Source organism: Chiloscyllium plagiosum, unplaced genomic scaffold, assembly GCF_037043375.1.
Source record: "Chiloscyllium plagiosum isolate Xiang-an unplaced genomic scaffold, Cpla_swu_hap1 HiC_scaffold_19, whole genome shotgun sequence".
NCBI lineage: Eukaryota > Metazoa > Chordata > Chondrichthyes > Orectolobiformes > Hemiscylliidae > Chiloscyllium > Chiloscyllium plagiosum.
In genome coordinates, this window is record NW_028270157.1 from 35,455,393 (window position 1) to 35,483,029 (window position 27,637).

At 40.0% G+C, this 27,637-nt stretch overlaps 1 protein-coding gene and 1 long non-coding RNA gene across 10 annotated transcripts in view; one reads left to right on the forward strand and one right to left on the reverse strand.

Moving 5' to 3' along the window:
• The window catches only part of LOC122559677 (uncharacterized), a 1,737-nt gene extending 1,339 nt beyond the window's left edge, over nucleotides 1-398 (forward strand). For both annotated transcript variants that reach the window (XR_006314502.2, XR_006314501.2), the window contains exons 2-3: nucleotides 1-3; nucleotides 187-398. The exon at nucleotides 1-3 is cut by the window's left edge. This is a non-coding gene — a long non-coding RNA (uncharacterized LOC122559677). The remainder of the gene's footprint in view (nucleotides 4-186) is intronic.
• foxp2 (forkhead box P2) overlaps nucleotides 1-27,637 on the reverse strand; it is a 795,054-nt gene that overhangs the window by 425,226 nt on the left and 342,191 nt on the right. The gene's annotated exons all lie outside the window — the stretch shown is intronic.

Consider the following 27,637-nt stretch of genomic DNA (forward strand, 5'->3'; position numbering starts at 1 on the left):
GAGGTATTGTAATAATACACTTAATTGCCTGTGTAAAATGGAAAAAAAATCTTTAGCCATTTTTCTGTTTAAAAACTTTTACTCAAATCTCATGCTTTATTATTAAATATCATTTCAGTTTAAATACACTACTTTCCTCTTTTCTTTGCTTGAACTAGAATATTTGTACTTCTCTTCCTCCTACAGGCTTTTGACCTTCCGAGGTCAAAAAGGACAAACAATACCACTAGTGTCTGCTTTGCAAAAAGCTGGGGTTGCTGTCTGCAAGCAATGGTATCATTTCCATGGCAACCCCCTAACTATTAATTTTCAATTAAAGCAGACACAAAGCGGACAGCCTCAGGCCGACAGACGATGTCAAGAGCCTATCTCTATATGCAACAGTTTCACGCAGTTATCAGTGCCTCAGCCACCAGGCTGCATCAGTGCAACATCAACTTTAGCACTTTACAAAATATACATTCATGACAAAACGGCGCAGAAGGTGTCGTTTCAGTCATTGTTAAGCATCTGAAGCAAATATTTTTGTTCAACTTTATGTGTAACAGTATTATGAGAACTGCTAAAAATGTATTTCATAAAGAATGAAACAAAGCATATGTAGAAGGATTAAACTTTCTAAGGAGAAAACTTTATCGTGATACGTAACTTGATCCAACCATTACTACTAACGACCAAGCATTCCTTTTTCCATGTGCTCACTTTTACTGAAAATAAGCACGTCTTATAAAGTGGCAGCATAATCCATACGATACAATGCAATCCCGTTCTATGCCACAGGTGCAGGTAGAAATAAGATCTGTCTCTAATAGGAATACCAGTATCAGTACCAATGTTTTCTCTAGTCCAAATTAAATGTTTAAAGGATTCCTTAGGAACATGAATTTGCAAATATCCGATTTCCATATATGTGAATTTGCCAGTATCATAACATTGTTATTTCACAATTCTTCATTTCAATTCATACCACCCTGTGAAACATTAACCATGAGCTTTAACAGGAGTTTTGAATACTAATGATATCGGAAGTTTTTTTCAGGTACTGAAATAAACCTCAGTTCGAAAGCCTTTGGCTGACTTGATTTGAGAACTTTTAGAAATTTTACTGAAATCTAGAATTTCACCACTTTTTGATTTTTCATGTATCTAAAAAGTGAAGAATGAAAAATACCTTCTGCAGAGAAGTTTTAAGAGAGCTCTCTAAGAATTGTGAAGTGACAAAATGTATGAGGCAATAGTACTGAGGTAGTGAATGGTGAAGTTGCCTTACTCCACCCAACCCAATTATGTCTCCGTCTTTGGGTGGAGAAGCAATCTGTTGTGCTAGGGGTCCTGATTAAAAAAAAATAGCTTTTTTTAATTTCATAATTCATAATCGTGTCTATCTAGTTAATGTTAATTGCACCTATTGCTATAATGCAGTAAGGTATTTCTTGGTACATAAAACAAGTACCTCTTCTTGTTAAGACCCACTAGAAGACTACAGTAAATCCTCTGTATCTGTGAGTTCACTCACCTGTTGAGAAATAAGTAAAGTCAACATGCCAGAGGAAGTGGTGGAGGCTGGTACAATTGCAACATTTAAGAGGCATTTGGATGGGTATATGAATAGGAAGGGTTTGGAGGGATATGAGCCGGGAGTTGGCAGGTAGGACTAGATTGGGTTTGGGATACCTGGTCGGGTTGGACCGAAGGGTCTGTTTCCATGCTGTCCATCTCTATGACCCCATCTATGACTCCATCTGTAGTCAAAAGTCATGTATCCTTGATATTTTCAACCATTTTAACCTATTTTTAATGAGCTCTGCACTCACAAATTCCATCATTTGCTCGTGTTCTTAGGAACGGAACCCTCTTGGACACAGAGGAATGACTAAATATCGACCACTGATAATTGGATAAAGTCCTTAACGACAGCATAAAAAGTAGCATTGGTGGCAAATTACCTCAACCACAAGCTATTACTGGTTGACACACAGATCTCAATACAACATAGTGATCAGTGGGGTGAGAAGTGGGCAATTTCACTGAAATACATGAAGTAGAAATAATCCAATTGATCCAAAGGGAAGACTTTTAATGACAGATACACTGGTAAACTCACCTGTTTAACAGCATTACTGCTGGGGGGAATGACCTACCAGAGGAAAACCATAGTAGTCAGTTCTCTGGCACTGAGCCTGACACTGTGGCAAAGGGAAGGGGGCAGAATAGAAAAGTATTCGTGGTAGGGGACTCGATAGTTAGGGGAATCGACAGGAGATTTTGTGGTCAGGATCGGGATTCCCGGAAGGTATGTTGCCTCCCTGGTGCCAGGGTCCGGGACATCTCCGATCGGGTGTATAAGGTTCTAAAAGGGGAGGGTGAACAGCCAGAAATCGTGTTACATATTGGCACTAATGATATAGCCAGAAAAAGGATTGAGGATATAAAAAGTGATTTCAGGGAGTTAGGATGGAAGTTGCAAAGCAGGACGAACAGAGTAGTGTTCTCCAGTTTACTACCGGTGCCACGAGATAGTGAGGTGAGGAACAGGGAGCGGGCGCAGCTTAACACATGGCTGCGCAGCTGGTGTAGGAGGGAGGGCTTCAGATATGTAGATAATTGGGATGCCTTCTGGGGAAGGTGGAACCTGTACAAGAAGGACGGGTTGCATCTGAACTGGAAGGGGACCAATGTCCTGGGTGGAAGGTTTGCTCGAGTAGTTCGAGAGGGTTTAAACTATTATGGCAGGGGGGTGGGAACCTGAGCTGTATACCGGAGGTGAGAGTTGATGCAGATGAGGCAATAGCAAGCAGTAGACCAGCTAGTGGGAAGGAACCATGGGATCAGTTAGAGTGTGTTTGCTTTAACGCAAGGAGTATCAGGAATAAAAGTGATGAACTTAGAGCATGGATCAGTATCTGGTGCTATGATGTTGTGGCCATAACAGAGACATGGGTTTCTCAGGGGCAGGAATGGTTGCTGGGTGTTCCAGAGTTTAGAGCATTTAAAAAGAATAGGGAGGGGGGAAAAAAGAGGAGGGGGTGTAGCACTACTAATCAGAGAGGGTATCACAGCTACAGAACCTTCCATTGTCGAGGAAGATCTGCCTGAGTCAGTATGGGTGGAAATTAGGAACAGCAAGGCAGCAGTCACCTCGTTAGGAGTTTACTACAGGCCCCCCAATAGCAGCAGGGAGATTGAAGAAAGCATAGGTCGGCAGATTTTGGAAAAGTGTGGACGTAGTAGGGTTGTTGTAATGGGTGACTTTAACTTTCCCAATATTTATTGGAACCTCCTTCAAGCAGAAGATTTGAATGGCGCTGTTTTTGTAAGGTGTGTTCAGGAGTACAGGATTAAGTATAGGATTCTTGGCAGTGTGGAGGAACAGAGGGATCTTGGTGTGCAGGTACATAGATCCCTTAAAATGGCCACCCAAGTGGACAGGGTTGTTAAGAAAGCATATGGTGTTTTGGCTTTCATTAACAGGGGGATTGAGTTTAAGAGTCGTGAGATCTTGTTGCAGCTCTATAAAACTTTGGTCAGACTGCACTTGGAATACTGCGTCCAGTTCCTAACTCAGTACGTTGACAGGCCGATGAGGGGAGAGGCCATTCCAGACTTGGTACTCAGAAACGAGCCGGGGCAGGTATCAGATATTGTGGTGGGAGAGCATTTTGATGATAGTGACCACAACTGCCTCACATTCTACATAGCTATGGGGAAAGAGAGAATTAGGCAAAATGGGAGGATATTTAATTGGGGAAGAGGAAACTATGATGCAATTAGACATGAGTTAGGAAGGATGGACTTGGAGCAATTGTTGCATGGTAAAGGCAGTATAGACATGTGGGGACTGTTTAAGGAACAGTTGTTGCGAGTGATGAATAAATATGTCCCTCTGAGACAGGAAAGTGGTAAGATAAAGGAACCTTGGATGACGAGAGCGGTAGAGCTTCTCGTCAAAAGGAAGAAGGTAGCTTACATAAGGTAGAGGAAGCTAGGGTCAAGCTCAGCTCTAGAGGATTACAGGCAGGTGAGGAAGGAGCTCAAAAATGGTCTGAGGAGAGCCAGGAGGGGGCACAAGAAAGGCTTGGCAGAACGGATTAGGGAGACCGTCGTGAGACAGGTTAGTTTTACCCTACTGATGTTGTGTTGTTGCAATAGTAATCCTTATGTGAGGATTACTTTACACTTATGTGAGGAATAAGAGAATGGTCAAAGAAAGAGTAGGGCTGTTCAGGGATAGCATAGGGAACTTGTGTGTAGAGTCTGAGGAGGTAGGGGAAGCCCTAAATGAGTTTCTTGCTTCTGTCTTTATGAAAGAAACAAACTTTGTAGTGAATGAAACCTTTGAAAAGCAGGTGTGCATGCTGGAATGGATAGAGATAGAGGAAGCTGATGTGCTGAAAATTTTGTCAAATATTAAGATTCACAAGTCGCCAGGTCCGGACCAGATTTGTCCTCGGCTGCTTTGGGAAACGAGAAGTGCGATTGCTTCGCCACTTGCGAAGATCTTTGCATCCTCGCTCTCCACTGGAGTCGTACCTGAGGACTGGAGAGAGGCAAATGTAATTCCTCTCTTCAAGAAAGGAAATAGGGAAATCCCCGGCAATTACAGACCAGTAAGTCTCACGTCTGTTGTCTGCAAGGTGTTAGAAAGGATTCTGAGGGATAGGATTTATGTCCATCTGGAAGAGCATGGCTTGATTAAATGCAGTCAACACGGCTTTGTGATGGCAGGTCATGCGTCACAAACCTTATCGAGTTCTTTGAGGATGAGACTGGAAAAGTTGATGAGGGACGAGCTGTGGATGTGATGTATATGGACTTCAAGGCGTTTGATAAGGTTTCCCATGGTAGGCTCAATCAGAAGGTCAGGAGGAATGGGATACAAGGGAACTTGGCTGTCTGGATACAGAATTGGCTGGCCAACAGAAGACAGCGAGTGGTAGTAGAAGGAAAATATTCTGCCTGGAAGTCAGTGGTGAGTGGTGTTCCACAGGGCTCTGTCCTTGGGCCTCTACTGTTTGTAATTTTTATTAATGACTTGGATGAAGGGATTGAAGGATGGGTCAGCAAGTTTGCAGACGACACAAAGGTTGGAGGTGTCGTTGACAGTATAGAGGGCTGTTGTAGGCTGCAGTGGGATATTGACAGGATGCAGAGATGGGCTGAGAGGTGGCAGATGGAGTTCAACCTGGATGAATGCGAGGTGATGCATTTTGAAAGGTCAAATTTGAAAGCCGAGTACAGGATTAAGTATAGGATTCTTGGCAGTGTGGAGGAACAGAGGGATCTTGGTGTGCAGGTACATAGATCCCTTAAAATGGCCACCCAAGTGGACAGGGTTGTTAAGAAAGCATATGGTGTTTTGGCTTTCATTAACAGGGGGATTGAGTTTAAGAGTCGTGAGATCTTGTTGCAGCTCTATAAAACTTTGGTCAGACTGCACTTGGAATACTGCGTCCAGTTCTGGTTGCCCTATTATAGGAAAGATGTGGATGCTTTGGAGAGGATTCAGAGGAGGTTTACCAGGATGCTGCCTGGACTGGAGGGCTTATCTTATGAAGAGAGGTTGACTGAGTTCTGAGTTTTTTCATTGGAGAAAAGGAGGAGGAGAGGGGACCTAATTGAGGTATACAAGATTATGAGAGGCATAGATAAAGTCAATATCCAGAGACTATTACCCAGGGCAGAAATGGCTAACACAAGGGGCCATAGTTTTAAGCTGGTTGGGGGAAAGTATAGAGGGGATGTCAGAGGCGGGTTCTTTACACAGAGAGTTGTGAGAGCATGGAATGCGTTGCCAGCAGCAGTTGTGGAAGCAAGGTCACTGGGGACATTTAAGAGACTGCTGGACATGCATATGGTCACAGAAATTTGAGGGTGCATACATGAGGATCAATGGTCAGCACAACATCGTGGGCTGAAGGGCCTGTTTTGTGCTGTACTGTTCTATGTTCTATTACCATTTTATGAAGACAAGAGTAGTCAGTAACTGAAATCTGAAAACTGATAAAACGCACAGCAAAACTCATAGAACAGCAACAGGGTCAAAGTAGCATTCCAGAAGAAAGCTTTTACCTCAAAGTCGATCAGAAAAAAAAAGTCTAGGCTAGGAAAGCTAACTATGCTGGGAAAAGACAGAGACCTTTGAGAAGAAGTTTGGGCATAAGGGAATTCTGAGAGTAAAATTAGAGATCTCAGCAGGAAAGGAGTTTAAAAATGTTACAATAAAGGTGCAAAAGACCAAACATGGAAGGAAATCCGAAAAGAAATCAGGCATCACGGGTAGGTTCCAAAATGCACAGTGACATTAGAGAGTACGTGGACAGAAGTGGGAAAATGTTCATCTTAATTGCAGAACTAATTGTTAACAATGGTCCATTTAAAACTTAAAAGTAGTCACAAAATACAGTACTGCTTAACATAATTTAAATCTTTATTAATATATATATATAATATATTGCTGTGAAATGAAGTTGAGAAGTTTGAAGAAGCTTTTAAAACAACAGAATTTAAACAATATTGATTTAGTACAAGAACACAAGTTTGGAGATAATGGAATAGAAACTATGTTGAGATGCCACAGATTTTAAATATATTTACAGAAATAAAAATAAATAAACATATTGAGATGAAATGGAAGGAGAATTAATGCTTCCAAAAAGGTTCGATTTCAGAGATGGGACAAATTGAACATAGGACGGAAAATTTTGGAGCAACAATTCTGGACATATAGAATTGCTTCAAAATTAAACACTCAATCTGAAGCTGAACAAGTCAGTATACTATTGTATTCTCGACTGAGTGCAACATTATAAATTGCCAAAATATCAAGGCAGATAACAAAACTTCTGATCACGGTTCAAAGGCTATTGATAATTACTTCCAACTGAGAATAAATAAATCCTTGAAAGGGCAATATTTAGAAGAAGAGTTCAGTATTGAGGGGAAACAATAAATTGTTCCAGTTGAAAACCTCTACAGATGAATGGAAAACTTGGACTATGGATCTGTCAAATTAGAATTAATTGGATTCAGAACTGCTGTTAGAATTATTGATGAATCTGTGTCATACTTCTTATAGTCCAAGGAAGATTACACTGTGGAGTAATCTATTCAACTATTAGGGAAATAGAAACCAGAAAGACTCACAGACACATCTTGAGAGGAGAACAACAACCTTACCTCCAGTAAATAACAAAGTGTAGAATTCATAAAGGACAGATATCCTTAAGTGTGTGAACACGCCAGAATAGTATCTGCTCTTTGGGTTATTGTCTAAGACTCAGTATCATTACTGAGGAACAATAAAACCTCACAGGCACAGATAAGGCCCAACCATGACAATGAATGTTGCTTCTGCAAAACTGTACAAAAGTACAGCAATTTCTTTTAAAAAAAATATACCCTCATTAAATGATAGATGGTATTGAAATATAAAATTTCTCTACTTCAACTTAAGAATTCTATTAGTTTTAAAATAGTGATGGAAAAGGATAGACTAGATCAAAAAGTTGAAGTTCTAAATTGGAGAAAGGCCAATTTTGACAGTATTAGGCAAGAACTTTCAAAAGCTGATTGGGGATAGATGTTCGCAGGTAAAGGGGCGGCTGGAAAATGGGAAGCCTTCAGAAATGAGATAACGAGAGTCCAGAGAAAGTATATTCCTGTTAGGATGAAAGGAAAGAGTGGTAAGTTTAGCAACTGCTGGATGGCTAAAGAAATTGAGAGTTTGGTTAAGAAAAAGAAGGAAGCATATCTCAGGTATAGACAGGATAGATCGAGTGAATCCTTAGAGTATGAAGGCAGTAGGAGTGTACTTAAGAGGGAAATCAGGAGGGCAAAAAGGGGATATGAGATCGCTTTGGCAAATAGAGTTAAGAAGAATCCAAAGGGTTTTTACAAATACATTAAGGACAAAATGATAACTAGGGAGAGAATAGGGCCCCTCAAAGATCAGGAAGGCGGCCTTTGTGTGGAACCGCAGTAGATGGGGGAGGTACTAAATGAGTATTTTGCATCAGTATTTATGGTGGAAAAGGACATGGAAGATATACACTGTAGGGAAATAGATCTTGAAAAATGTCCATATTACAGAGGAGGAAGTGCTGGATGTCTTGAAATGCATAAAAGTGGATAAATCCCCAGGACCTAATTAGGTGTACCTTAGAACTCTGTGGGAGGCTAGGGAAGTGATTGCTGGGCCTTTTACTGAGATATATGTATCATCGATATTCACAGGTGAGGTGCTGGAAGACTGGAGGTTGGCTAACGTGGTGCAACTGTGTAAGAAAGATGATAAGGACAAGCTAGGGAATTATAGACCAGTGAGCCTGACGTTGGTGGTGGGCAAGTTGTTGGAGGGAATCCAGATGGACAGGATGTACATGTATTTGGAAAAGCAAGGACAGATTAGGGATAGTCAACATGGCTTTGTGCGTGGGAAATCATGTCTCACAAACTTGATTGAGTTTTTTGAAGAAGTAACAAAGAGGATTGATTCGGGCAGAGTGGTAGATATGATCTGTATGGATTCAGTAAGGCATTCGACAAGGTTCCCCATGTGAGGCTGGTTAGCAAGGTTAGATCTAATGGAATACAGGGAAAACCAGCCATTTGGATACAGAACTGGCTCAAAGGTAGAAGACTTTTCAGTTAGGTAGAAGTTTTTCAGACTGGAGGCCTGTGACCTGTGGAGTGCTACAAGGATTGGTGCTGGGTCGTCTACTTTTCATCATTTATATAAAGGATTTGGATGTGAGCAGAAGAGGTGTAGTTAGTAAGTTTGCAGATGACATCAAAATTGGAGGTGTAGTGGACAGCAGAAAAGGTTACATCAGATTACAATGGGATCTTGATCAGATGGGCCAAGGGCCTGAGAAGTGGCAGATGGAGTTAAATTTAGATAAATGTGTGGTGCTGTATTTTGGGAAAGCAAATCTTAGCAGGACTTATACAATTAATGGTAAGGTCCTAGGGAATGTTGCTGAACAAAGATACCTTGGAGTGCAGGTTCATAGCTCCTTGAAAGTGGAGTCGCAAGTAGATAGGATAATGAAGAAGGCATTTGGTATGCTTTCCTTTATTGGTCACAGTATTGAGTACAGGAGTTGGGAGGTCATGTTGTGGCTGTACAGGACATTGGTTAGGCCACTTTTGGAATATTGTGTGCAATTCTTGTCCCCTTCCTATCAGAAAGATGTTGTGAAACTTGAAAGGGTTCAGAAAGGATTTACAAGAATGTTGCCAGGGTTGGAGGATTTGAGCTATAGAGAGAGTTTAATAGGGTAGAGTTGCTTTCCTTGGAGGATTGGAGGCTGAGGGGTGACCTTATAGAGATATATAAAATCATGAGGGGCATGGATAGGATAAATAGACAAAGAACTACAGGGCATAGGTTTAGGGTGAGAGGGGAAAGACATAAAAGAGACCTGAGGGGCAAAGTTTTCACACAGAGGATGGTACGTGTATGGAATGAGCTGCCAGAGAAAGTGGTGGAGGCTAGTAATATTGCAACATTTAAAAGGTATCTGGATGGATATATGAATAGGAAGGATTTGGAGGGATATGTGGGGTGCTGGCAGGTGTGACTAGATTGGGTTGGAATATCTGGTCGGCATGGACGAGTTGGACTGAAGGGTCTGTTTCCGTGCTGTACATCTCTATCACTTTAAGACTCTATGTATTAGCAGATTGAGATTAAAGATTTGTTTGAATTACATGGTGCTGAGTTGCATGTGGCTGCACGGAAGTCAGACGATTTCCACATTTTCAGGAGAAAATCAAAAAGAAGAAATTGCCTGGTCTGAACATCCAACATATTGCAAAAAAGAGAATACCTGCTCAAATTTAAAACTGCCTGGTCCAAAAATCCAAGATGCAACAAGTAAAAAAAGTATTAGCTTTAACAGTGCGGTAATCTTCCACGATGGGCATTTATGAGACTTTAGGTCTTCCAGATCATATAATGGGGCATCAACATGAATTAGCTGGATAGTTATGGTGGTGTTGGGGGTTCAGCAAGTTACTCAGCAGTCTACATGACGAGATGTGCAGGATTAAACCAACAACAAGAGATTCAATTCCTGTACTGGCTGTGTTGATTTATGGAGATCTGCCTTTTCACTTTAGCTTATATTTGTGGAGTGGTTGCCCTCATTCTAAACATAACCAATTGTCTCTCTCTCTAAAGAACAGAGAAGCCTATATCATTTGTGGATTATGTCTCCTTACCTGAAGAAGTGTACTGTTCAACTGCAAGGACATTTAAGGAGATTGAAGATCCTTTAGACAAGGCAAGGGACCAACTGCCAGTTTAGCAGGAACAATATCCTTCAAGAAAAGACATCCAAGACATAAAAATCCTCCAGTGGAGAAATGGTTCATGGATTCATCAAGATTAAGATCAAAATTAAGGTCAAGTTCTCAAACTGAAACCAACTAATCTTCCAATTCAGAAGGGAATATGTTCAGGAAAAATGATTACTTCCAGAATACCTATAAATGTGAAGTCAAGAGGCATGGAGGTAGATCAAGCAAAAAGTATTTAATTCATGAATATATGAATGATAGCAATAGGGAAAAAGGCTTAGACAGAGATTTGCATCAGGTGATAATTCTGAAGAACTAACATTGAAGTTGCATAACTTCCACCCAACTTGATGACAGAACATAGAACAGAACAGCACATCGACAGACCCTTTGGCCCATCGTGCATTGACCATCATGCTATTCTCAACTAATTCCATCTACCTACACACTGTCCACATCCATCTATTCCCTACCTGCTCTTGTGTCTATCCAAATTCCTGTTAAATGTTGTTATTGTATCTGCTTCTATCACCTCCCCAGGCACTTACTACTCTCTGTGTAAAAGCATCTCCACTTTCATCTTAAGTCTATGCCCCCTAAGATTTGCTATTTCCACTCTGGGAAAAAGACTTCGACTATCCACCCTACCCATGCCTCTCATAATTTTATATACTTTCAGGTCACACCTCTAGATCCGATGCTCTAGTGAAAACAATCTAAGTTTGTTCAACCTCTCCTTACAGCTAACACACTCTGAACCATGCGACACTCTGGTAAACTTTTATTGCACCCTCGTCAAACTCTTCTATAGTATACTGACCAGAAATGCAGAGCTGAAAATGTGTTGCTGGAAAAGCGCAGCAGGTCAGGCAGCATCCAAGGAACAGGAGAATCGACGTATCGGGCATAAGCCCTTCTTCATTCCTGAAGAAGGGCTTATGCCCGAAATGTCGATTCTCCTGTTCCTTGGATGCTGCCTGACCTGCGGCGCTATTCCAGCAACACATTTTCAGCTCTGATCTCCAGCATCTGCAGCCCTCACTTTCTCCCTGACCAGAAATGCACACAATATTCCAAATTTGCCCTAACTAAAGTTGTATACACCTGCATTATAACTTGCCAAAATTTATACTCAGTGCCCTGACCAATGAGGGAAGACATGATGTACGCCTTCTTTACAACTTTATCCACTTGTGCTGTCACTCAGGGAACAATGGTCTTGCACCCCAAGATGCAAATATCAATGATCCAAAGTGTGCAGCCATTAACTCTATACTTTTCTCTTACATTTGACCTCCTACTTGTAATACTCTTGTCACACGAACTTTGGGTGGAGAAACTGCTCATCTTGCATAAGGTCCCAGTGGAGACCAACATAGCAAACGAGGGTCCCAATAGGTAAGTTTACATCTCACTCATTAAATGTTAAATATACCTATTGCTGTCATGCAAAAAAAAAGCTATATTTTGTTGTACAACAAGTGCCTCTTCTTTTTATCATAATTTCTGGTGGTCGATTCTTGACATTGATAATTAGATAGGCCCTTACACTCAGCATAGAAATTAAATGTCCCTACCTCTGGACTAGAAGGCCTGTGTTCAAGTCCCACCACTCCAGAGGTATATCATTACAGGTTTGAACAACTTGATTAAAAATATCTGGAAAAGAAAGATTGGTGAGAATACTTTCTCTCAATCAGAAACCACTAATGTTGGCACCCAGAGCCCAAGGCAATAAAAGGAGCCAAAAGCCCAGAGTCTATTGTCTTCAATGCCATTCTCTCCAGTTGAGCAAGACTCATTGCCACCACAGACTAAGGATGTCCCGTGATGCCAATACAGAACTGTGCCATCTGCTGGAGCAGGTCTTGTGACCTGAAGGACTGGGTGGCCATCAAAGTAAGTTCTACAATTGACTTTTATGCTTCTGGCTACTTCCAAGGATCCATTGAGGATGTTTGGTAGGATTTCAACCCACGAATATACCAAGGCTGTTCCTGATGCAATTTGTACCAGGTAACACTCTTTCATCTTGGTGACCTGTGACAAAGTCAGTGACAAGGGCTACCCTCTGCAACCATGGCTGATGTTTTCATATGCAAAGACCTGACTCAGGCTGAGCGTGGATAAAGTGCCATCTGTTCTTCCACCAGAGCCATTGGGGAACACATGATAAACCTTTTGGAGATGAGGTTCTGATGCTTGGATTGATCTTGGGGGTGAGGGCCTTGAAATACAATTTTTATAGAGTGTAATATATCATTTTTGTAGATCTCTGTGCAACAGAAAAAGGCAAGCTAAGAATGTGATGGACAGTGAAGAGCTGGGAGAGTGGCAGCAGTCTTCACAGGAGCAAGATGAGCATGTTGAGCAGCTTCTGCATGGTAGAATGCAGCAGCATTGGGGATTACAAGGCAGAGAGGACTTAGACACCACCATCTTCTCAAGCGCAATCAGGGATGGGCAATTAATGCTTGCCTACATAATACCCATGAACAAGAAAGATTTCCTGTAGGGCGGCATGGTGGCTCAGTGGTTAGCACTGCTGCCTCACAGCGCCAGGGACCCGGGTTTGATTCCAGCCTCAGGTGACTGGCTGTGTGGAGTTTGCACATTCTCCCCGTGTCTGCGTGGGTTTCCTCCGGGTGCTCTGGTTTCCTCCCAAAGATGTGCAGGCCAGGCGAATTGGCCATGCTAAATTGCCCATAATGATAGGTACTGTACATTAGTGTGTGGTAAATATAGGGTAGGGGGAATGGGTCTGGGTGGGTTACTCTTCGGAGGGTCAGTATGGACTTGTTGGGCTGAAGAGCCTGTTTCCATACTGTAGAGAATCTAATTTAATCTAGTTCAAAAAGATCTGAGCTAGCTGCAGTTATCATTCATTGAATATATTTACTAATTTGCATTAAGTGTCACCCAGTCAATACTATATTCAATCAGAGACTTCTGTTTTATTGTTTATTTTCCACTATATATCCTGTGAAGGGCTACTCATGATCAGGAGTGTTTGACCTGGTGCAAGGCTGGGCTTTAAATGTGACATTGGTATCCCGATTCTCAGAAGGTGACATCAGTGGCAAATACTTCCATCACTGGTGACCACAGCATCACAGCAGCACGGTACATGTATATTTATTGAGGTGAGTAGCAGTGAAACATAATAGAGTTCACAGAGTGAAATCCTCCATCAAAGTCCCAAAGTTGATACTTGGATCATTTTTGGTAAGTTCAGCCCATTCTGTCACATCTATTGCGTTGCAGTGCATTGACCTTTTATGATTCATAAATCTTTGCTTAGGGTATGAAAATGTGCTCCACTCTGAAGTGCAACCCGAGTATAGAAAGCAGCATTGGTGGGTATCTATCAGTTGAAAACAGATATGAAGTCCAGTCCTGTATCCTTTCCTTAATTTTTGAATGACTCACTGTTTTCAGAGATTCTTGTGTAACAAGTAAAATAATTTGCATTTATAGAGTGAACCAATATTGAAAGAATGTACCAAAGTAATTTTTTACAAGGAATTTTTATAAGGGACTTGCTAGTTAATTGAACGTGTTTAATTGTGATCCAATTGTAGGCATTAACTGGGTGTTCACTTGTACTTGTAGTTATAGGATCATGCAAACTGTGAAGGTTTGATTGAAGATATGAGATATTTAATGTGCATGTCTGTAAGTGAGAAGTTGGGTGTATAAAGAGTAGGCTCCACAGTTATATTCTTCACCACTTGGCCACTGAATTTGAAAATTTAAGGAGGAAATGAAATGAAAACATGAGAGGACTCTGGGTCGGAATTCCAAAACATAGCCCTGAATGATGGGACAAAGACAAAGGAATTAAAGAAGAGACCAGTCAGAGAAATGGACAGTTTAGGGATGATTTCATTAGAGAAATGGAGGACTGGACATTGAGGACTTGAAGGGTTTAAACCAATGGCTGAAAACTTTAAATTTCAATAAGCACATGGATGTGGACAAGGATTAATGTAATTTGGTGTGATTGAATATAGGAAAGAGAGTTTTGGACAAACTGAAGTTGTGCCATAATATGCAACTGCAATAAATGCATTTGATAATCTACTACTTCTATGCATTTCGGCATACTATTGAGGGTTCTGTTCATAATACTTATTGATATAGCTGAGCACAGAACAGCCATCTCGAGTTCTCCTAATCCCTCTCATCATTGCCGTTACCACTGAAGCCAACTACAACTTCCAAATACTTGAATGGTAAATTATGAGTAATATGGTCAGGGGCAATAAAATACGCAAACAATGCATGCAAAGATGATTTAAGCAATTTGTGTGTGTTGTGCTATGCCTGAATTCAATTACAGAAAGTAAACTTGATCTCAAGAGCTTTGTACTTTTGATGTAGATTGGAGTTTTGTTCCCAAATTCAAACAGTATTTGAGTTGCTATGTAACTGTCAAAACAACATTTAATTTCATGAATCGACTGCAATATTTTCAATACCGTCATCATGTAAAATCTCACCACTGAAAAACACGCATCTCCTGGTTAGAAATCAACTGATCACATGTGAGAATTAATGCACTTCTGATGAACAAACATTAGAATTCTGTCCTGGCATTCAGATGTCCTTAATAACAGTGAAATACAGGAAATTATGGATGGGAAAATAAAAGGGGATATTGTAGGACATCAGTAACTGTTGTTACAATCTCTTGTTGGAAATGTAGTAGAAGAAGATGTAAATATGATGACTAAAGAAAAAGCAAAAATAACTTGGATATAATTGCTTTAGTTCATTCACTGATGTTAACAATAATAGCAAGGCCCATCTCTAACTTGCCCTCAAAAAAGTGATGACTAACCTTCTTGAAATCATGTAGTCGAAGTTGTTAAGGCTCTCCTAGCACACTGACCCAGTTATGATCAAGAAAGATATTTTCAAGTCGGATAGATTGTAATTTGGAAGTGGATTCGAAAATTGCTACCCTTGTCTTTCACAGCAGTAGTGATCAAACATTTGGGAAGTGCTTTTGAAGAAGCCTTGGCAGGTTTCTGTAATACCTCTTGTAGATGGTATACACTGCAGTCAACCTGTTTGGGTAATGGAGGTGTGACTGTAAAATGATGACTGAAGTGCCCTCCAAGTGGGCTGTTTTGACATGTACAAAGTTGAGCATCATGTGTTGTTGGAGCTACATTCAATCAGGCAGGTGGAGACTATTCATTACACTCCTGACTTGTGCCTTTGGATGGCCAAAAAAACAATGAGGAGTTAAGAGCAGAGTTACTCAGCACGTAATGCCTAGTTTTCAACTGGATGTCGAAACCACATTATTTAAGTGGATGCTCCAGTTAGGTTTTTGGGAAATAGTAACCCCCAGGATGTTGACGGTGTAGCATTTAACAATGGTAATGGCTTTTAATATCAAGAGGAGGTATTTATCACTTATTACTTTTATCAGCCCCAGCCAGCCCTAATGTTGACTAGTTTTGCTGCACTATTCAGAAGCTTTGAATGCAACTGCACATTTGTACAATCATCAGTCCACATCATCTTCGAAGCAAAGGATGGACAGAAAACCATTTGTAAAGTAGTTGAAGATGTTTGGAAATGAGGAACTCCTGCAGTGATATTCGGAGGCAGAGAAGATTGGTCTTCAACAACGACAACCATCTTCGTTTGTGCAATTCAACAAGTAAAGAGTTTTCACCTTGATACTCATTGATTTCAATTTTAGTCAAGTTCCTTGATCAGACTTTGGTCAAACATTGCATTTATGTCAAGTACTCTAATCTCATCTCTGGAATACAGCCTCTTTGGTCATATTTCAACATAGATTAAAACAAGGTCTGGAGTACACTGGTCATGGCACAGGCCAGACTGGGAGATTTTAATCTTCACAAACTAGAAGCAACGTAAGAATTCAAGTAATAAAAGCAATTTAATTTCTAGAATGCTTTTGGGAGATTTTTCTCAAACAATATGTTTTAGAAATGACAGGGGAATTGACCATAATAAATTTTGCAATAGGTAATGAATCGAAATTATTTAACAATCTGACAGTAAGTATATACTTTAGGAATAATGACAGTAGTATAAGCAAATTTAACATTAGCTTTGGCAGAGGATTCACAAACTAGGATCCTAATTTTTTAAGTAAGCAAGTTTCAAAGGGATGACAAATTAATTCAGTTCAGCAAACTGGGCCAGACAGTTGTTGAGTAAACTAACAAACAGTGGTAAGTATTCAAAAAAGTATTTGGTTTGATATAAAACCAGCACACACCCCTAAAGGGCAAAGGCTCCATTTGCGTTGTTAAGCAACCATGGTCAACAAACAAGACAAATAACAGTCTAAGCTCCAAGGAAAAACACACACAAGTGTAAGGAAAAGTAGCAATCCAGTCTTGAAGGCAGATACAATGCAGATTTATCAGAATGATATCAGGGCTTAAAGGATTAAAATTGGGGCCCAGGTTGTATAAACATAGTTGTATTCCCTCGAGGTTAGAAAGTTGCAGTGTGATCTATTCAAAATGTTTAAGTAATAAAAGGATTTGATTGGATAGATACAGAGAAGCTGTTTCCAGTGGGGCAATACAGAAGAGTGTAGTTTGAAAATTAGAGCAGGAGTGAGATTGGAACCAGTTTTCACACAAAAATTACTTAAGATCCAAAACTTTTCTCTCTAAAAGGTAGTGGATGCTCAAGCAACTGCATTTTTCAATACCAAATTCAATAGATTTTGGTTATCAATGTAACATGAAAAGAAAATTAAGTAAATTGTGGTTGAGGTACAAGGTTAGCTATGATCAAACAGAAAAACAGAACAGACTTGAGTGGCTGAATGGCCTGTGTTTGTGTTCATATTAACTGTCCACATTGTGCAAAGTTTTGATTGAAGAAAACTTAGCAAAATAACTCAGTAAATTAGATCTCCTCTTTGAACCATGCAAAACTGTTGCTGTCTGAACAGGTAAACAGTGGTGTAGTATTGGTTGTCATTGGACTAGTAATCCAGAGACTTCATTAAATGCTGTGGGAACATATCCAAATCTCATGATGGCACTGGTGGAATTTAAATTCAACTGAATTTAATTGGAACTGAAAACCAGTCCAAATACAATCGGTTCTGTTATAATGTGTGTTTCCCCAATGCGAATCGACTTTAACGCAATTGAAGAATTTATACCATTATTTGTAGAATGTGAACTTTCCTTATCTGTACTGGCTATAATGTGACTCGGGCCCCTTTAGTTTAAATGGCATGGCTATTGCACAATTTCCTTACAGCGTGAGATCGAACAGAACTATCGCATTATATCAGAACTAATGGTGACCATGAAACTATTGTCAATCATTGTGAAAACCCAACTGATTGGTGAATGTCCTTTATGGAAGGAAATTGCTGTCATTACCTGATCTGGCCTATCTGTAACTCCAGATCTAATTCAAGAAGGTTGACTCTTAACTGCCCTATGAAAGCCCTGCAAAGCACTATGTTCAAGCATAATTAGGGAAATGCAACAATATCCATTTGTTATGAAAGAATAAAGAAAAGAAAACCCTAATTCTCTATTACCTGACTTTGGTGGAAGTAGAGGACTTTTTTTCTAATGTTGGTTTGCTCAAGACAAGTAATCATTTCCACCAAGAATATTCAATTTTAAAATAGATTTTACCATTTCCCCAGTTCAATGGGCGGCTCAGTGGCTAGCACTGCTGCCTCACAGCGCCAGAGACCCGGGTTCAACTCTCCCCTCGGGCAACTGTCTGTGTGGAGTTTGCACATTCTCCCCGTGTCTGTGTGGGTTTCCTCCGGGTGCTCCGGTTTCCTCCCACAGTCCAAAGATGTGCGGGTTAGGTGAATTGGCCATGCTAAATTGCCCGTAGTGCTAGGTGAAATGGGGAATGGGTCTGGGTGGGTTGCTCTTTGGAGGATCGGTGTAGACTTGTTGGGCCGAAGGGCCTATTTCCACACTGTAAGTAATCTAATCTAATCAACAGTCCATTTATGAAGCAACATGATGTCACAGCAATAAGTCATCCTCTGCTGAAGCAGTTGGCCAAGTTACAATTGGTGCAACATAAGCAAATTTATATTCACCCTGGGATCTCAGAATGTACTAGGGAAGATTTTAAAGGGAAAGAGAAAGTTCTTTCTGTAATGATCTTGTGTAGGAACTTTTACAGACATTATTATTTGACAGTTGCATTCATACAGCTTAAGAGCTTTTGGCCTATGCAACTGAAGTCATGGTCATCAATGGCACAGCAATTAAAATTATGGTTGATCAAGAAGCAAAGCTTAGTGCAGTGCAACTACATTGGAGCCTTGTAGAACAGGAGGAGGTTACAAAGACAAGGAAGGGTAAGGTCAAGGAGGGAATTGAGAATAAAGATGAAAATTTTTAAACAAAGACATTGCCTGACTAGGGGCCAACATAGGTTAGCAGGCACAAGAAGAACTGAATTGGTATCAGTTAAGATTATAGGCAGTAATTTAGGAAGAACTCGAGTTTACAGAGAGGAGAATGCAAGAGACCAACCTGGGTGTATTTGAATAGTCACATCGAAAGGTATGAATGAGAATTTCAGCAGCACATGGTCATATGCATATTGCAGTTTAGCTGGTTCAGTTCTTGTCTCATGCATGCAGTTTTCCAAGCAGAATAACTGCACAACAATCAGGAACAGGAATTCCAGCTAAACTTTTGCTGTCCCCACATCAAGAACCAGATACATCGCATTGTATTGGTGCAAATCAATGAAGACAGACCAGGAATTGAACTTGGGATGTGCTGGTCTTCATATCTATATCATCTTGATAGGGCTATCCTATGATCTTTTTTTCATTTTTGAATAGTGCTTGGTATAATTAAAAGATGGCTCAATTTCATCAGACATGGCGAAAAGCCACAGCCCTCTGACCTATCATCCGAAGTACATATCTGCATTTGACTGACTGGTGTAAAAGTGAAATACCACAAATTTCACATTCATCAGTCTCAGTTATTATAACAAACCAAAAGATAATTCCATTCGATTCATTTTTCAAACCACGTCCAAAGTGATTGAGGAGCCAATTAGTTAAAGTGACACATCTTTTAAATCTATTAGTCTACAAATACCAACTTTTTATTCCTATATTGTGCTGATTTTCCATAGTTTCCAGTTCATCATTTGAAAATTGATCTTGGAATGAAATCCAAAAAAATTGTTGATTGTGGCATGGTGTCCAATGAGAGTTTGAAACCATTGTACTAAATAAATGGTTCCTAGCCTCTAAAAACCACAAATTTATTACACAAAGAGAAGAAAAAAGTATATGTATGAAAATTTAGAAATATGTTAACAATAACAGTAAAAAGTAAGATTCATTCTACTCCCAGCAATATCCTTTATACTCGTTCAACTCTAGTTTTTTTTTTAACTGACAAAGTTACAATCATTTTCTTTCAATGACTTTCAGTATATTCACCAGATGTTATTCTTTTCATTACTATTATTTCTCAAGATACATTCAGACACTAGCTACATCAGTGACCTTTCCTAACTTGAAGAAAAACCCTGTCTACTTAACCTCCTTCACACAGTTTTAAGACTTTGTGCCAGCTCTGAAAACCTGGACTGCCATAAAATTAGTTACGCAACTGTTAGTATGAAACTGTTCTTCTCAACTCAAATTGTTATGGCTCTTGGTCTAATATCCTATATGTGCTTTGTAAACATTTTATCAATTAGCTCCCCAGAGCAGCTTAGCTTAAGCCACATTTCTTGGAAATGAATTTTGGACTCAGTGTTCAAAATGTGACTCTCTTACTTCTTAAAAAAAGAATCATCTTGACAGAACTAAACCCCAAATCCCATTTATTTCTACTTAATATCCAAATTTACAAATGTTTAGAATTTTTATAAATTCTATCACAAAAATCAGTAACCATGCTGCAGCAACTGAAGTAGCATTGTGCTAACAATATTAACTAAGAGTCACTCATGATAAAAGGCATCATAACACACATACCAAGGGAATGCATACGATTGAAAAGCTAAACTTTGTATAATTGCAAATAGAGTTAGAATTTTTTGCAACATTTTTGTTGCTAATTTTTTCTTCAGGATTTTAACCAACAGGAAATTATGATGATTAGTAGCAAAGGGATAGAAGGTAAGATAGTGTGGAGCAATAGAAACATACAAACGAGAAGCAACAGTAGACCATATGGCCCATATGAACTAAGTTCCAGTCAATAGTAGGGACGTTAAAGTCACCCATGAAAACAACCCTGTTGCTTCTATACATTTCCATGATCAGCCTCGTAATCTGCTCCTCCGTGTCTCTGTTGCTACTGGGGAGCCTGTAGAAAGCTCTCAATAAAATGACTGCTCCTTTCCTGGTTCTGACTTCCACCGATATTGACTTTGTGGACAAACCCTCCTTGACGAACTCCCTTTCTGCAGCTGTGATACTATCCCTGATAACAATGCCACTCCTCCACCTCTTTTACCTCCCTCCCCCCCCATTCCTTTTGAAAGATCTAAACCCTGGAACATATAACAACCATTCCTGCCCCTGTGATATTCAACTCTCCATAACGGCCACAAAATCACAGTTCCGCGTACTGATCCATGCTCTGAGTTTGTCACCTGAAGTCCTGATACTTCTTGCATTAAAATAGACACACTTCAACCCATCACACTATCTGCACCTTTGCCCTATCCCTCCTCACAGACTCTCTTCACACTGGTATCTGGCTTTTCACTACCTATTCTATCATCTGATCAGTAGCTTAGGTTCCCATCCCCTGCCAATCTAGTTTAAACCCTCCCAAGGAAAGCCAGCAAACCTCTCGCCCAGGATATTGGTGCTCCTCCTGTTCATCCATCCTTCCTGTATAGGTCCAACCTTCCCCAGAAGCTATCTCAATGATCCACATATCTCAAGCCCTCCGTCCTACACCAGCCCTGTGTTCATGTGCACTTGCTCTCTATTCCTAACCTCACTAATACATGGCACCAGTAGCAATCCTGAGATTACTACGCTGCTCGTCCTGCTTTCTAGCCTCCAACCTAACTCCCTATATTCTTTGTCAGGTCCTCCTCCCTTTCCCAATGTATGTCATTCGTACCGATATTTACCACAAATTCTGGCTGGTCTCCCTCCCACTTAAGAGGATGTATCATTAAAGTAACTATGGGAGTCAGTGGGTTTGTAGTGCATATCAGTGGCCAGCCTATCCCCAGAAATGGAAACAGAGGTGTCAAGGAAGGCAATGGAGGAGTCCGAAGTGAACCAGGTGAAGGAGAGGGTAGGGTGAAAATGAAAGTGAAATTGTTAAATATTTCCAGTTCAGAATGAGAGAGGGAAACACCATCAATGATGCCAGCCATGTAACAAAGGAAGAGATGTGGGTTGGCAGATGACTAAAACTGGAACAAGGAAAGCTCCCTGTACCCTACTAAGAGACAGGTATCACCCTTTTGAATTGATTTCTAATTGCTACCAGCACTGCCTGCCTACTGTCAATGACAACAAAGGGTTAGAATATCAGTGAAACCTGATTCTGAGTTCACAATCATGGGCTCTCTACTGACAGTGAAGCGGTCCCAGATGCCTCCTCCTGAGGAGCCCACTGAAGGCCTGATGGCAATGACTGCCTTCATGATAGCAAGCTTCTAGATGACACCACTACACCTGCAGACATGCTCGACCTAAAATTGGTGGTCTTCCATTTTTAAAATATTTAGTTGTTCACAAGGTGTTGGCGTCACCTAGCCAACATCACCTCCATCCCAGAAAGGAACAAATAAAGAAAGGTGAGCAAATGGTTCAACACAGCAGAATTATTGCTTTAACATGCTGATGGTTTGCTCCATGATGATCCTGATGCCAGAACGGTTCTCATTCTAGGTGCACTGTCTATTCTTGGTCAGGTGGTGGAGGGCAATCATGTCTATGTCAATGTAGAATGGGTAACTTTGGTTATCATACAGTCAGCCTCTGGATCATTCTGGTGACCTGAAGATCGTGGGTACAGGATGACTGGCACAGGATGACCTAGGGAATGCACTGTAGAAAATCTAAGACTCCTTTGAAAGAACCTTCCAAAACCATGATCTTTATGGTAATCTTGAACATGTACTCTTGCACAATCTGAGGTCACCATGAAGGTCCTGCTTTGTCAATCTCACCCATTGCCTGAGGAATGGTGATCCTCAGGGTAAACTCACCAGTTCTCTCTCTAATGAGAGAGCAGTCTGTGTTTCTCTGGGACGATGGTGAATTTACCTACACCAGATGAACTGCAGCACATAAAGACAGCTCACCAGCACCGCTAAAGAACAATTAGGTATGGGCATTATACGCTGGTCTTGGCAACAATAATCCCATTAGAAGAATGAGTGAATAAAAGCATTTTGCAACTTTAACTGGAAACACAGACACACAAGCAGTTACTGAGATTATATTAAGTTGGAATGACCTGACATTTGAAAAGTGCATCAATGTTTGCTATCCAAGTTCAACATGAAGACCAACTTTAAATATACAATGTTTTCTGTTTATATCTGTCAGAACATACTAAAAGTTCTTTGTTAGCATTTTACTAAGAAAGCCAAGGCTACATTACAGCCAGCCTCCTGCCTGTCTATTTTGGATTCCAGCATCTGCAGTGTTTTGTCTTTAAGGCTACATTATTTTACATACTATTCTTTAAAATGCTTTATTCATGTACTGCATTATGAAATAAGACTAAATTGTAATTTCTGACAGAGATACAGTTTTATATCAGTAGTTGTGTGCCATTGTTTTTCATTTTCAGTGGCAGGATGACGAGAAATATTACAAGTCTTTCTCAGTCAGAATGGGAATCTAACCATTCACTACCCTTCTAACCAACTTAGTTAACATACCCCTCATTTTGAAGGAATATGAAATATAATAATTATGGAAATATGTTCAAACATTTATGATGTTAATTCACACATTTATGAGCTTTCACAAAAGAAAACTGGTTCAATTCAGCACACTAAGCTTCTGAACAACTTCGACTAATGATGTTTCGATTTTCATCTTATAGCATGAAAATTCAAGGAAAAAAATCTTCCTCCCCCTATTGTTGGACCAGAAATTGGATATTGCAAATGAAAGTTAGATTGCTTTAGTGATCCATCTTCTCTCAATGAAATTCCCCTGGATACTGTTTCACCACTACATATAGTGTTACATAAGTCAGTTACTAACCCCAAACAAATTTAATATACCCGACTGAGCATTAGGACAGTCAGATTAACAGGATGAATATTTTATTTAGAAAATAATGTGTCATGAACCTAAACATTAATTCTGATTTACACAGCTAAAGGTATTAGAAATTATTAACCAGGACAGATCAAAGATGAATAAATATGATCATCTGACTGTTGATCAATAGAATATGTCCTGCCTAACATCAGCACCCAAAAACAGTCAGAAACAATGCCCCTACCTATAATGCTGTAGAGGTGTGTTATAACACATCTTAACAGTTTGATTAGAAATATCTACAATGACAGCCAATACTGTGCTAAAGAGCAAGGTACATACTTGTCAAACATTTGAGAATAATTTTACATTAAACCCAATGTCTGCTTTGTTACAGAAGACAATATTGGAGTTTTCACCAAAGTACTGTAATTCTGAGAAAAAAGAAAATGAAGAAAGTGGGGGAAAAAAAAGCAGGAATTACGAGAAATACTCAGCAGGTCTGGCAGCATCTACAGAGAGAAACAGATCTAAGTTTCGAAGAAGGATCACTGGACTTGAAATGTTTACTCCGTTTTCTCCCTACTGATGCTGCCAGATCTGCTGAGTTTCTCCAGAAATTTCTATTTTTATAATTCTTGGGTTAGGTGAAATTTGGATTTGTGTTGGTTGATAAACAAGAACATCCAAAGTTATTTTTACCTTTATCACTTGTGTAGTGAAAATGATATATCTCTCACTTGCCTAATTCATTCAGAGTCAATAAGAATGAATATTAGTCACGTTTTATAATTTGCAGGTGACAATCCCCACTAGTTTACTGTCCAAACAATGATGGTGAAAGTAATCCTAATTATATGGGGGCTTTTTAATTTCATTCAGCAATGTTCAGCATCACATAGTAATGGGACACTCTCAATTCCAGGCAATCTGGGCAAGGTACTAAGGGAAAAGGAAGTAAAGTCATGAGGCACTTCATTTAATTTGGAGCAAAGTAATGAGAGAAATGGAAAGGAAAGTTAATAGTTTTAAAATATGGCATAGTTTTCATGCTTTCTACTAATATTGCCAGGAATTTCTCTTCCTATTGATGAAACTGTGCTGAAGTAAGTCACACATACCCTTAAAAGCACAAGCAAAAGATGACCTAGTTTGAAAAATCTTTTCTTTGAATCAAAAGTTGTTTACCAATAAAACTATGATGTGTCAAATGCATGGGATAATTTCATTAATAATCAAACTAAAATGTACCTCAATGTATTCAAATATTGTCATACACGATTAGGAGCAAAAAAAATTCAATTCAAATATTGAATTTGCACATAAACTATAGGAGATGTATAACAACAAATTGACGTGTGACACGGTATGGCCTTGACAATCAATGTTTCATAATAAAATTGACATTTTCTGAAAGTAAGCCTAATAGAATTAGTAAAAATTCTAGTTTAGTGATGACACTATATCTGATTTCTAACTTCTTCTTTGCAAATACAATGGGATGTTTAAGGGTTTCAATACATTCATTGAAAAATATTAGTAGAACATAGAACATTACATCGCAGTACAGGCCCTTTGGCCCTCAATGTTGCGCCGCCCTGTCATACTAATCTGAAGCCCATCCCACCTACACTATTCCATGTACGTCCATATGCCTGTCCAATGACGACTTAAATGCACTTAAACTTGGCGAATCTACTACCGTTACAGGCAAAACATTCCATACCCTTACTACTCTCTGAGTAAAGAAACTACCTCTGACATCTGTCTTATACCTATCTCCCCTCACTTTAAAGTTGTGTCCCCTCGTGTTTGCCATCCCCATTCTTGGAAAAAGGCTCTCCCTGTCCACCCTATCTAACCCTCTGATTATCTTGTGTGTCTCTATTAAGTCACCTCTCAACCTTCTTCTCTCTAACGAGAACAGCCTCAAGGCCCTCAGCCTTTCCTCGTAAGACATTCCTTCCATACCAGGCAACATCCTAGTAAATCTCCTCTGCACCCTTTCCAAAGCTTCCACATCCTTCTTATAACGCGATGACCAGAACTGTACACAATACTCCAAGTGTGGCCGTACCAGAGCTTTGTACAGCTGCAGCATAACCTCCTGGTTCCGGAACTCAATCCCTCTATTAATAAAGGCCAAAACACTGTATGCCTTCTTAACAACCCGGTTAATCTGGGTGGCAACTTTCAGGGATCTGTGTACATGGACACTGAAATCTCTCTGCTCATCTGCACTCCCAAGAAACTTACCATTAGCCCAGTACTTTGCATTCCGATTACTCCATCCAAAGTGTATCACCTCACACTTGTCCACATTAAACTCCATTTGCCACCTCTCAACCCAGCTCTGCATCTTATCTATGTCTCTCTGCAACCCACTACATCCTTTGTCACTATCCACAACTCCACCGACTTTAGTGTCGTCCGCAAATTTACTAACCCACCCTTCTAAGCCCTCATCCAGGTCATTTATAAAAATGACGAACAGGAGTGGACCCAACACCGACCCTTGCGGTACGCTGCTAGGAAGTGGACACCAAAATGAACATGTTTCATCAACTACAACCCTCTGTTTTCTTTCAGCAAGCCAATTACTGATCCAAACTGCTATGTCTCTCACAATCCCATTCCTCCGCATTTTGTATAATAGCCTTCTGTGGGGAACCTTATCGAACGCCTTGCTGAAATCCATATACACCACAGCAACCGGTTTACTGTCATCTACCTGTTTGGTCATTTTGTCAAAAAACTCAATAAGATTCATTAGGCACGACCTACCCTTCACAAAACTGTGCTGACTGTCCCTGATCAGATTATTCTTTTCTAGATGGTTATAAATCCTATCTGTTATAACCTTTTCCAACACTTTACCAACAACTGAAGTGAGACTCACTGGTCTGTAATTACCAGGGTTGTCTCTACTACCCTTTTTGAACAAAGGAACCACATTTGCTATCCTCCAGTCCTCAGGCACTATTCCTGTAGACAATGATGATTTGAAGATCAATGCCAAAGGCTCAGCAATCTCTTCCCTTGCTTCCCAGAGGATCCTAGGATAGATCCCAGCCGGCCCAGGGGACTTGTCTATTTTCACAATCTGCAGTATTTCTAATACCTCTTCCTTGTGAACCTCAATATCTTCTAGTCCAGATGCAAGTATCTCTGTATCTTCCTCGCCAACATTTTCATTTTCTATAGTGAACACTGTCGAAAAATATTTATTTAGTGCTTCTCCTCTGACTCCACACACACTTCCCACTATTATCCTTGATTGGCCCTAATTTGACTCTCGTCATTCTTTTATTCCTGACATGCCTATGGAAAGCCTTAGGGTTAACCCTGATCTTATCCGCCAACAACTTCTCATGTCTCCTCCTGGCTCTTCTGAGCTCTCTTTTTAGGTCTGTCCTGACTTCCTTGTAACCCTCAAGCACCCTAACTGAGTTTTCACATTTTGTCCTAACATAAGCCGCCTTCTTCTCCTTGACCAGGGATTCCACTTCCTTAGTAAACCAGGGCTCACGCGTTCTATATCTTCCTCCCTGCCTGACAGGCACATATTTATCTAGGACCCACAGGAGCTTTTCCTTGAATAAGCTCCACATTTTTAATGTGCTCATCCCCTGCAGTTTCCTTCCCCATTCTACGCTTCCTAAATCTTTCCTAATTGCATCGTAATTTCCCTTCCCCCAGCTGTAACTCTTGCTCGGTGGAGTACACCTATCCCTTTCCATCGCTAAAGTAAACCTGACGGAATTGTGATCGCTGTCTCCAAAGTGCTCACCTAATGTAATAAATTATTAATAATGTCGCTTAAATATAAATGGCCCAACGATATACCATGCTGTCTCAGTGTGCATTAATTGCAAGTATAAATACACTGCTATGAAGGCAACATGTACTGTCTAGGACATACTCCATCAACAACTTTTTTTTTGAATGTTATTACTGTTTCCTGTGAATGTGAGCAGTAGCAGTAACTACATAGTCATACATTAAGTATTGTAGAACCTCTGTAAATATCTGTTCTCTAAAGTTATTTGTTATGTTTTTGTATAACTATACTCTAAATAAAATTTACACAATTATGGACCAATAACCACC